We start from the raw sequence: 10,853 nt of genomic DNA on the forward strand, positions 1-10,853 counted from the left end.
TGAAGGATACATTTTCAAGAAGAAATTAAATAGGTTAATTGTCAGCTAAAATATGAATTTTTACACATAAATACGAATTTTCAAGAAAAGTTCAACTTTCAACCAAAAACATCACAGAAAAAATGAAAGCTAAAGTTTACATCGATTCCAGGTGAAAGATTCACCGTAACAAAAATTAACCTTGCCAGATAAACTTTACATTAATCGAATATAATTTCCAATTTTTAACCTTGACTGGATAATCTTTCGCCTTATATTCGCTGTATTTTTATTCGAGGTGTAGTGAGAATTACGATGCCAGCGCTATCTATCACCGTTTAACTTCATTAAATTGAAGAGAAATGGGGATTCCCATTTGTCAGTTGCTTTTTGCGCTTTTTGCTGAATAGATCAGAATTATTCTCTTAACCTCGGCGAAACTTTCGCCGAAATATGTTGAATTTTTAATCGTTTAAGGCCATGTTAATAAATATTGAAGGATCGTTTGTGGCCTTGCAAAGAGTTGGAGGAAGAAAAAAGTTTATTTATGCAAATAATGATTATCGATGGAAACATTTAGGTTTTACAGCAGAAGTTTGACTTTTAACTTTCTCTGACGGTAATCATGCAATCTGTTTTACCTACAAACCCCTAGAAGTTCGAAGTTGTCTACTCGCTGCGCTAGTGCTACTTTGACACAGCTGATACCGGACTGATACGTATGTCAGACCAAATTTGTTTATTTGAATTTCAAGTGCAAGCATTAGTTTTTGCATTATTTGTGCATAATGTTCGTGAGCGATTTTTGCTGTTTTGCCCCACTTTGATAAACGTAAACCTCATAAGTAGCTCATTGATAACATTGCAAATTGCTTGCAGCGTTTGACGACAGCACGGTCGGAATTTCTCCAAAATAGTAATTAAAAAAAATCTTTTTTCACTCTTCTAATTATTTAGGATCAGACACATTCTTGCATGCCTTCTATTTATCGTGCCAAATTTTTAACACGATATCTTATTCCGTGTGGACGTAAGTTGGGAAAGAAAACTTTCACTGGTATTTTCTTTAAAAAAATTTTTTTCTCAAAATTTCCACCTGAGCAAAGCAGTCACATGTACTTTATTACCTCCTCTTTCATTTCTCAAACTTTCAGAGCGATACCTCATTTAGTTTAGACGTAAGTTGGGAAAGAAAAATTGAAGACCAAGTTTGGTCAAATAATTCTGAACTCTTCGACTGCGACACGCTTAAGTGAGAAAATGTCGGTAAAACATATAGAATATGTAAACAACAGAAAAAAACAAAAAATTGGTTCTTACTGATATGTCTCCTTCGAAATAAATCACATTATTGTAGACGAATTAGAACTTATTTATTACGATTTAGCAAAAAGCGCTTAAGGCAACGGACAGTCGGGAACCCCTATATCTCTCCAACTTAATGAAGTTAAACGATGATAGATAGCGCTGGCGTCGTAATTCTCGCTACATCTCGAATAAAAATGGAGCACTTTTAAGACGAAAAATTATCCAGGCAAGGTTAAAAATCGAAAATTATCTTCGATCCATGTAAAGTTTATCTGGCGAGGTTAATTTTTGTTGCCATGAATCTTCACCTGGAATCGACTAACTAACAGCGGGAAATTTTATATACAGCGAAATTCAACTTTAGTTTTTTCTGTGATTAATTTTCGACAAAAAGACCAATTTTAAACAAAATTATTGAATCATTTTGAATATTATTTTATTTTTCGTGCCCCTATTATTATATATTATTTTTTTGCAAGAAGCTAGATGAAATTTTGTACCTGATAGTATTGCTTAAAATGCAAAAATTGTTCGAAATTGTTTTTCTAATAATGTAATCTAAAATAAACTATAGTAAACCACATTATTCTACTGGGAGTACGTAAGTTGCATTTAAGATAGACATCAACTTGTAAATAACATAGCGTGTATTTTAAGAATGTGTGTTTATGCGAATGTGCAAGCAAGGGAGAAGTTGCAATGCAAACCGCATATGATGCCGAGTCTCATAAATTGTAATTAAATTATAATGTAAGCCACAGTTTACCTACAATATGCCGTATATAAGTCGTAGCCACTAAATGTAATTAGTCGTTCAGCGGATTATATAATAATCGACAGTTACACAGCCCGATATAGAGCTAAGAAAAAAAATCATTTTTTATTTTCATTTTTTAGTGTTTCGTTAGAGACCACTCAGATTAGAACGCCTAGTGCAAAAAGTTTTACGTCTAACGACATCGTTTTTTTCATTAGAATGTGTTTCAAGTGTCTGATATAATAAAAATTACTAAGAGCCCTAAGAAAAATTCTCATGATTGCGTCGCTATCTAAGTAATTGACAATTTAGCTCTTTCTACGCAAAAAGACCCTTTGAGCACACCCAGAGCAAAATGTACTATGCCAACCGACCTTTTTTCTGTATGTGTCTAATATTCCAATATGACAAACAATATTGCGAACCCTTGCAAAAATAATCTTTGAGTCGCTGCTTTTAAAAAACATAAAAATTGAGCATAAAAACTGATCTCATATTTTGCATTAGAATGCGTCTTGTGGTTCACAGAAAATACTAAGAATAACATTTATTGCAGGAAATTTTTTACAGCGATAAAGTTCTGTTTAGCCAACTTCGCGTCTTTCAAAAAACATGTGTTTGTCATGGAAAAACAAAAGACAGTTTAACCGATATTTGTGTAAAGTTTATCCTGTGAAGTTAAGTTTTATTGCAGAGAACATTTCATCGGAAATCGATGTACAGTTTATCTTCTGTTTTTCTGTGTTCTAATATGGGAAACAATAATGAGAACCCTGCCAAAAATAATCTTTGAGTCGCTGTTTTTTTTTAAACATTAAAATTGAGCCCTTTTTACTCGAAATAGCCCTGTGAGTAGTCTTAGAGCAAAACGTACTAGGCCCATTGATCTCATATTTTGAATTAGGACGTATCTTCTGTGTCTAATGTGAGAACCCTGACAAAGATAATCATCAAGACGCTATTTTTCAAAAGCATTAAAATTGAACCCTTTTTACTCTTATTGGCCCTGTTATTACACGTAGAACAAAAAGCGCTAGGACCACTGATTTAATATTTATCTCAGATCTTATACATCTCACACCTTATAGGTCTAATCTGAGAAAGAATAGTAAGAAACTTGACAAAAATAATAATCGAGACGGTGCTTTTGAAAAACATAAAAATTGAGCACCTTTTACTCAAAATACCCCTGTTAGTAAACTTAGAGGAATAAGTACTACGCCAACTGACCTTATTTTCTGGATGTGTCTTATGTGTATAATGTGAGAAATAATAGTGAGAACCCTGACAAAAATAATAATCGAGATGCTGATTTCCAAAAAAAGAAAATGGAGCCCCTTTTACTTAAAATGACTCTATTAGTACACCTAGAGCACAAAGGGCTAGACCCATTGACCTCATAATTTGCATCAGGAAGTTTCGCATGTGTGCATTCTGAGAAACAATAATGAGAACCCTAAGACAGATTTTTTTAGAAGACAATTACTTTTTCAAATAAGAACTCTTCAATAAAAAAATATGAGTTTGCAATCGAAATGGACGAATTTTCACAACAAACAGTTTAGTTTTCGAAAAAAAGATTACTATTTAACAAAATCGTTAAATTTTGGACACAAAAAAATTTATCAACAAAACAGTTGCATTTATAACCAAATATTTCAACTTTTAATACAAAGGGAAGAATTTTTAGTAAAATAGTTGAACTTTCCAGCAACCAAGTCAATAGTTTAATAGTTAATAGTTTAATCTTGAACCAAAATAGATTATTTTTAACCATAATGTTGCACTTCTAACAAAAAGGATCAAACTTCTGTATAAAATATGTATTTTCAACCAAAAAGATTTTTCATTCTAAGGAGAAAAGACTGTCAATCAAATTGTGAAATTTTTGAAGCAAAATGCGAATACCTTACAAAACAGTTAAATTTTCTAACAAAAATGTAAATTTTAAACCAAAATGTTATTTTTAAACCAAATATTTGAACTTTCTACTAAAAAATTAAATTTTTATCCCAAAAAGATATATTTTTCAGGATAATTTGTTATCAAAAAGACAATGTTACAACCGAATACATAAGTATTTCACCACACATTTACATTTCTAACTAAAAACTATTAATTGTTTACGAAAAATGGAATCATCAAATTTTCCATAAAAATATTATTTTTCAAACAAAAACACGAATTTTCAACAAAATATTTGGATCTACAACCAACAGAATAAATATTTAACAAAGTACTTCAACTTTCAAGCAAGCAGTTGAAATTTCAATCAAAAGATGAATTATCCATTAAAAAACTAATAATTAAAAAACTATCACTTTTAATAAAAAATGGAATAATTGAATTACAAAAAAAAATTTTTTTTTGCAAAGTAGTTAAATTTCTAACAAAATAGTAGTATCATTTTTAATCAAAAGAAATAAATTCTACACCTATAATATAATGGAGACTTTTCAATTAAAAAGAATTTACTCTGACTCAAAAATAGTTAGAGTTTTGATTATACGTGTAGTTTACATTTATAGTTTACATCAAGAATGTTCACGTCAAGAAATTTATTTTAAACCTTAACTTAGAATGTTCCGATGTTATTTAAATCCAATTGTTTGGCAAACTTGTGGTCTCAGAACTGCAAGTCATTCAAATATATTCAGTTAATTTTTACAGAACAAGAAGTTGATCTAAAACAAATTCTTTTGCTCCAGGGTGAACCCAAATCAATTCTGTAGGAAAAGCGTTCCTCGGGACGCTTTACATTCGTTGAATATTCATTTAGGAGTTCAGATATCTCTGAGTATTCAAGAATTTCAAATACTTCACTCAACCGTAAATTCCAGAAACCAGGGAGGTGTTATGGATGAATCCGATGCCTTTGTGTTTTACTAAATTAAACCTTCTCGTATAAATTGTTTATCCATTGTCCAAACAAGTTATGATTTTGTAAAACACAAAATATTTTAGGGGTCTACTAGAAAAAATGGTCAGTAGGACCAAATATTTGGATTGTAAGATATGGTTCTGATATTTTATTACTTGGGAAAAATATTTTGGTTTACAGTCTGTCAACTCATAAAATAGCAGTACCATACCTTACCAACGTTTAACATTAAGGGGAATCCGGTAACCCCTAACTCCTAACCCCCAACTCTTAGCACTTACCACCTAACTCCTAACCTCTAACTCCTAGTTCCTAACACCTAACCTAAAATATTATTCTATATTCTGCAAGTGATTAAAATTTCTATTTATTAATCGCAGGCTTCATGGTCTTTTCTACATTCCTCTTTTTCTCATTTTTCCTCTTAAATGCGAACTGAATGAATAAAACCCTATGTAAAATATTACTATTTTCGGTTAAGAAATTCCTTGAAAAATCTTGCAATTCTTCTAGACTCCGTTTTCATAGCCCCACTATTACCACGCTAAGCCAAGCATTATGTGCCCCCACTCTCTCACCATGAGACCTCCCCACTATTCCTCTACCATGCAAGCTCCTTTGCACTCATACGAATCCTAAATGCATTAGTGTATTCTATATGAGTCCACACGCACGTAAAGTTTCACTTCTGATGTGTGGCCCCACTGTCACACACATTTTCTTTAAATCACCATGTTTGGAAACTCTCTGAATCCTAAAAAGCAGCTTTTACTATGCTTTATGTTTGTTGTCGTTTTAAGCCTTTTTGGTTTGAAAATTCCAAATTTTGGATTAACTGTTTTTTTTCTTTATCAATTAAAATTTTTATTATCAATTTAACTGTTTGGCTGAAACATTACCTTTTTTTGAAAATTCATATTTTCAAGTCGATAAGTCGACTGCGTTGTAGGAAATTCGCTGTTTTAGGTTAAAAATGTAAATTTTGTAGAAAATTAAACTTTTAGTAAAAGATTTAATTATTTTGTCAAATTATTTTTCAGTAGAAAATTTAACTATTTGATTGAAACTTTGTGTAATTTGTTTAAAATTCCTTCTTTAGTGAAAAATGAATCTTCTTTGTTAAAAAATCGACTATTTATTTTAAAATTTGTGTATTTTATTGAGAGTGTCTTTTTAGTAAAAAAATTTATCATTTCATTTTCTTGGTTGAAAGTTCAGCTGTTTCATGAAAATCTCACTTCTTTGCTTGACAATTAAAAATTTTGAATGAATTTCTTTTGTCGCTTGATTTAAAAAGATTTTCTCGATTATAAGATCAACTGTTTGATTATTAATTAACCTTCTTTTAAAAAATTCATATTTTCAAATCGAAAATTTAACTGTTTATTGGAAAATTCGTCATTTTACCTTAAAAACTCAACAGTTTAGTCAAAAATTTCACTATTTGGTAGAAGATTCAATTATGTTTTGGAAAGTTCGTTTTTAAAAATTCAAAAATCATTTTTTGAAATGAAAATTTCATTATTCCAGTTTTTGTTGAAGCTTAAGCTTTTTTAGTTTTTAGGTTAAATTTTCACCTCATTGGTAGAAAATTAATTTTCTGTGTTAAAAATTCAAGTGATTGGTTAAAAAATCTATTTTGTTAGATATTCTTTCTTTTTGGGTGAAAATGTTTTATTCTTGGTTGAAAATCATTTATTTTTGTAGTAAAAAATTTATATTTCTGGTTGAAAATTCAATTATTTAGTTGAAACTTTTACAGTTTTGTACAAATCACGTTTTTTCGACAGGAGAACTCTAAAGTATGGATAAATATTTTTTCTTTTTTGATTAAGAAATCTTTTTTAGTTGAAAAATTAACTCTTTCAAAATTCGTTTATTTGAACTGAAAATTCATTCCTTTTCGTTTTGATTCCATATGTTTTGGCTAATAATGCAAGTTTGTTGTTCAAAAAGAATCTATTATATATTTTTTTCAATTATTTAAATATTTAACCTTATAATTGGCTAAGAATGTAACTTGATTTATTGAAAATTCGGCTCCTTGATTAAGAATTGAACTATTCCGTTGAAAGTTCATTTACTTTGTTAAAACTTTATATTTTAACTAGAAGAAGTTGAAAACTCTTTGTTTGTTGGTTGAAAATCAATTTTTTTGACTGAAAATTTAACCATTCCATTTTTTGTTAAAAACTGAAAACTCAATTATTTGGCTGAAAATTCATGTATCTTGTTAAAAATTTATTTTTGTTATGTTAGACAATTAATCGTGTTGGTTAAAACTTCATCGTTTTGGTTAGAAAATGCAACTATTTTGGTACAAAATTGAAATATTTGGTTCAAAATTAATATTTTTGGTTAAAAATTCAACTAACTTGCAGAAATTTCGTCATTTTGACATAAAATTCTAAATTATGGATGAATTTTTCTTTATTGGCTGAAAAATCTTCTTTAGTTGAAAATTCAACTATTGTCGACAATTTATCCATTGACAATGTAAGTTCTTGGTTGAAAATGAATCTTTTTCTACATTTTTTTAACTATTCCAATATTCATTCTTATAATTAGTTGAGAATTTTTCCTTATTGATTGAAAATTTAACTCCTTAGTTCAGAATCGAATTATTTACTTGAAGATTCATGTACTTTGTTACAAATTTATGTTTTTTGGTAAAAATTTGTCTCTTTTGTTTGAAATCCCTTTTTTTATTGGTTGAAAATTAATTTTTATAACTGCTAATTTAATTATTTCTTTTTTTTTGTAAAAAATTGATCTTTCGTAGTCGAAAACTCAGATATTTGGTTGAAAATTAATTTATTTTGTTACAAAATTCATCTTTTTAGTCTATTAAGAAAAAATAAATCTTCTTTATTTATATTTTATTTTTTTTGTAGAAATTCAACTAAGTTGTAGAGATATAATTTATTTTCATTTTATTTGGGCTTGAAAATCCATCTATTTGATTTAAAAAGTTGTCTCTTTTCGTTGAAATTTTCTCTTTTCTGGTTAACAATGCTAGTTTTTGGTTAGAAATAAATCTGTTTTTAATTTTTTCAACTATTTATATATTAACCCTTATAATCCTATCTTCATATTTCTTATTCTTGCGAAAGCTGAATAATAGATAGACAACATTTTTGCCACTCATTAGTGCACCACGGCAGCTTGGCCGTCAGATTAATCCGCTTATCCTATGATTGATTGAGCTCCAGTTCAACAAAGTCAGATCGATCTATCATCGATGTGCCAAATTGTTCGTGCTAATAAACATGAAAAAAATAAACATAAACATGAAGGTTTTATTGCAAAAGTAAAAAAGACGAATCAATCGAATAATTTAATTTGACCTATGAATTGTATTGTATTTTAATCCATTCATTTTTTAAGGATAATACTGCGATAAAATTATGGTGAGGATTTTCTGAATATCAATTTAACATAGCTATTTGCAAAGGGAGTATTTACGCAACTTATTATCGTATATGAATGGTGTTAAGTTAATATTCTGTGTAAATCGTGTTCCGCCTATCAGGTGCACTCCTAGATCGGAAATTCTGCGAGCTTTCCAGAACAGTTAAATAATATTTAATTAATTTTTAATCTGATTTTTGAACAAAAAAGTATGTATTCTTTTTATGTTTTTTTTAAATGTTATGGAATCTGATCAGATACATATATGTATTAAATGTTTTAAATTGTTTTTTATCTAAAGGCCAAAAATCAATCTTTTTATAACATTGAATTTTATTTCCAAATTCTACAAAATTGCTGGAATCCGAACCCTGATATTTCAGATTGCCGATCTGATGCGCATACCTACTAATTTACAAGCAGTTGTATTTTTAACAACAAAAAAAAAGAAATTTTAACTAAACGAGATTAATGTTTAACAAACAAAAAAATTCAACAAGAGTTTTATGTTCAACCAAGAGAGATTTTTTAGTCTTCAATGGAACAAATTTTTATCCAAAATTTGTAAATTTCAATACGAAAAGAATAGTTTTCTAACAAACACTTGAGTTTTAAACAAACAAGATGAATTTTCAATTAAGAAGATTGATTTTGTAATAAAAAATACGAATTCTCTACAAAATGCGTGAATTTTGAATTAAATTGTGGAATTTTCAACCCAAAAAAAATTAATTTTCTAGATAAAAATTGAATTTTCAAACCATCAGGATTCAATTGTTAACTAAAAATAAAATAGTTATTGTTTAATTAGAAAATTATATTTTAATTAATAAAAAATAATTTCTTTCAGAATAATTGAATTTTGTACCAAATCGCTGATATCTCAAGTAATAAAAGATCTCTACAAAACAGTTAGATTTTCAACCTTTAAAAATTATTTTTAAATCAAATTTTTGACTTTTTAACAAATATAATGTTTTTATACTAAAAAAAATACGAATTTTTAAGGAAATAGTTTAATCATGAACCAAGTCAGGTGTAGCCAAGAAAGATTTTTAGCCATTATTGAAAAAAATCTCATCCAAAATGTTTAGATTTCAAGTTAAAAAGATGAGCTTTTCCCTGAACATTCGAATTTTCTACAAAAAAAATTAATTTTCAATTAAGCAGATTAATCTTCTACTAAAAAGACGAATTCTCATGAAAACACATACATTTCAAATTAAATACATGAATTTCCATCCAACATGATTTATTTTCTACGAAAAAGAACGAATTTTTAACAAAGTATATTAATTTTTAAATAAATAGTTAAATTTTTAAACTATATAAGTTCAATTTTTATCCAAAAATATAGTAGTAATTATCATTAGAAAAATTATTTTGAAATAAAAAAAAATTCTACAAAATAGTAGGATTTACAACCAAAAATATAAATTTCCACCTAAAAATGAATTTTTAAGAAAGTAGTTTAACCTGTAAACAAAAATGTAATTTCCGAATAAAAATGAATTTTCAAGAGAATTCTTGAATACTTCGTTAAAATATATTAATTTTCAACCAAACAGCTGAATTTTTAATCAGAAAAAATTAGTTTCTACCAAAAAGCACAAGATTCCAACAAAAAACTTAAATCTTCAATTAAAACAAATTACATTTTAAACACACTGAAAGAAATTTTATAATAATACTTGATATTTTAATATTCATAATTCATACAGTCGATTACGATTTAGGGAAATTGTGTAAATATAAAAATTATTGTTAGCGTAATTACGAAACTTTACAATTAGAATATGAAAACCTCATATCTTTAGAATAAGAATTGGTATATTCAATAGCAAAGATTGATATTTTATCTATTAAAACGCAGAATAAGAAAAATTAATAATGACATATTCAAATAATATAAAAGCAATTATAGGAATTAGTAGATTGAGGTACAAAAGTTAATATAAATATTCTACAAATTAATATAGTCAAAAAGAAAGTAAAAGGTAATAAGAGAGATTTTTATTTTTTGTGATAGACGCTAACAAAAATTGTAATCTTCAGTTGAGGAAATTGCAAAACACTATATCAAAAAATCCGAAGGTGGCCTCACGATGTGAATCGGAGAACTTCGTGCTCCCCGCTAAACTGGTCAAGATTCATGTATGGACACGTGTTTTCCAGTGTTTTGTTTTTAAGGCAAGAGTGGTAATAATTGGCTAAAGTATACATTTTTTATGATACTCAACTTACAAAATATAAAAGTTATTAGTTGAAAATTTCAAGGATTTTAACACTCAGCTTTTGAGCATCAGATTACAAAGTATTACTAAAGATTCTAGAAGGTTTCAATATATTCTAAAGATTTAAAAATATTTAAAAGGATTTTTGAACGTTTTACAAAGAATTATCAACGTTTTACGAAGATTTTATGGATTTGAACGATTGAAAAGAGGCGTGTACATTAGGGTGGTCCAAAATCATACCTGTTGAACTTTTTTTTGGATTAGAGGACATGCCACCCCC

This window comes from Belonocnema kinseyi, chromosome 7, assembly GCF_010883055.1.
Source record: "Belonocnema kinseyi isolate 2016_QV_RU_SX_M_011 chromosome 7, B_treatae_v1, whole genome shotgun sequence".
Classification (NCBI taxonomy): Eukaryota; Metazoa; Arthropoda; class Insecta; order Hymenoptera; family Cynipidae; genus Belonocnema; species Belonocnema kinseyi.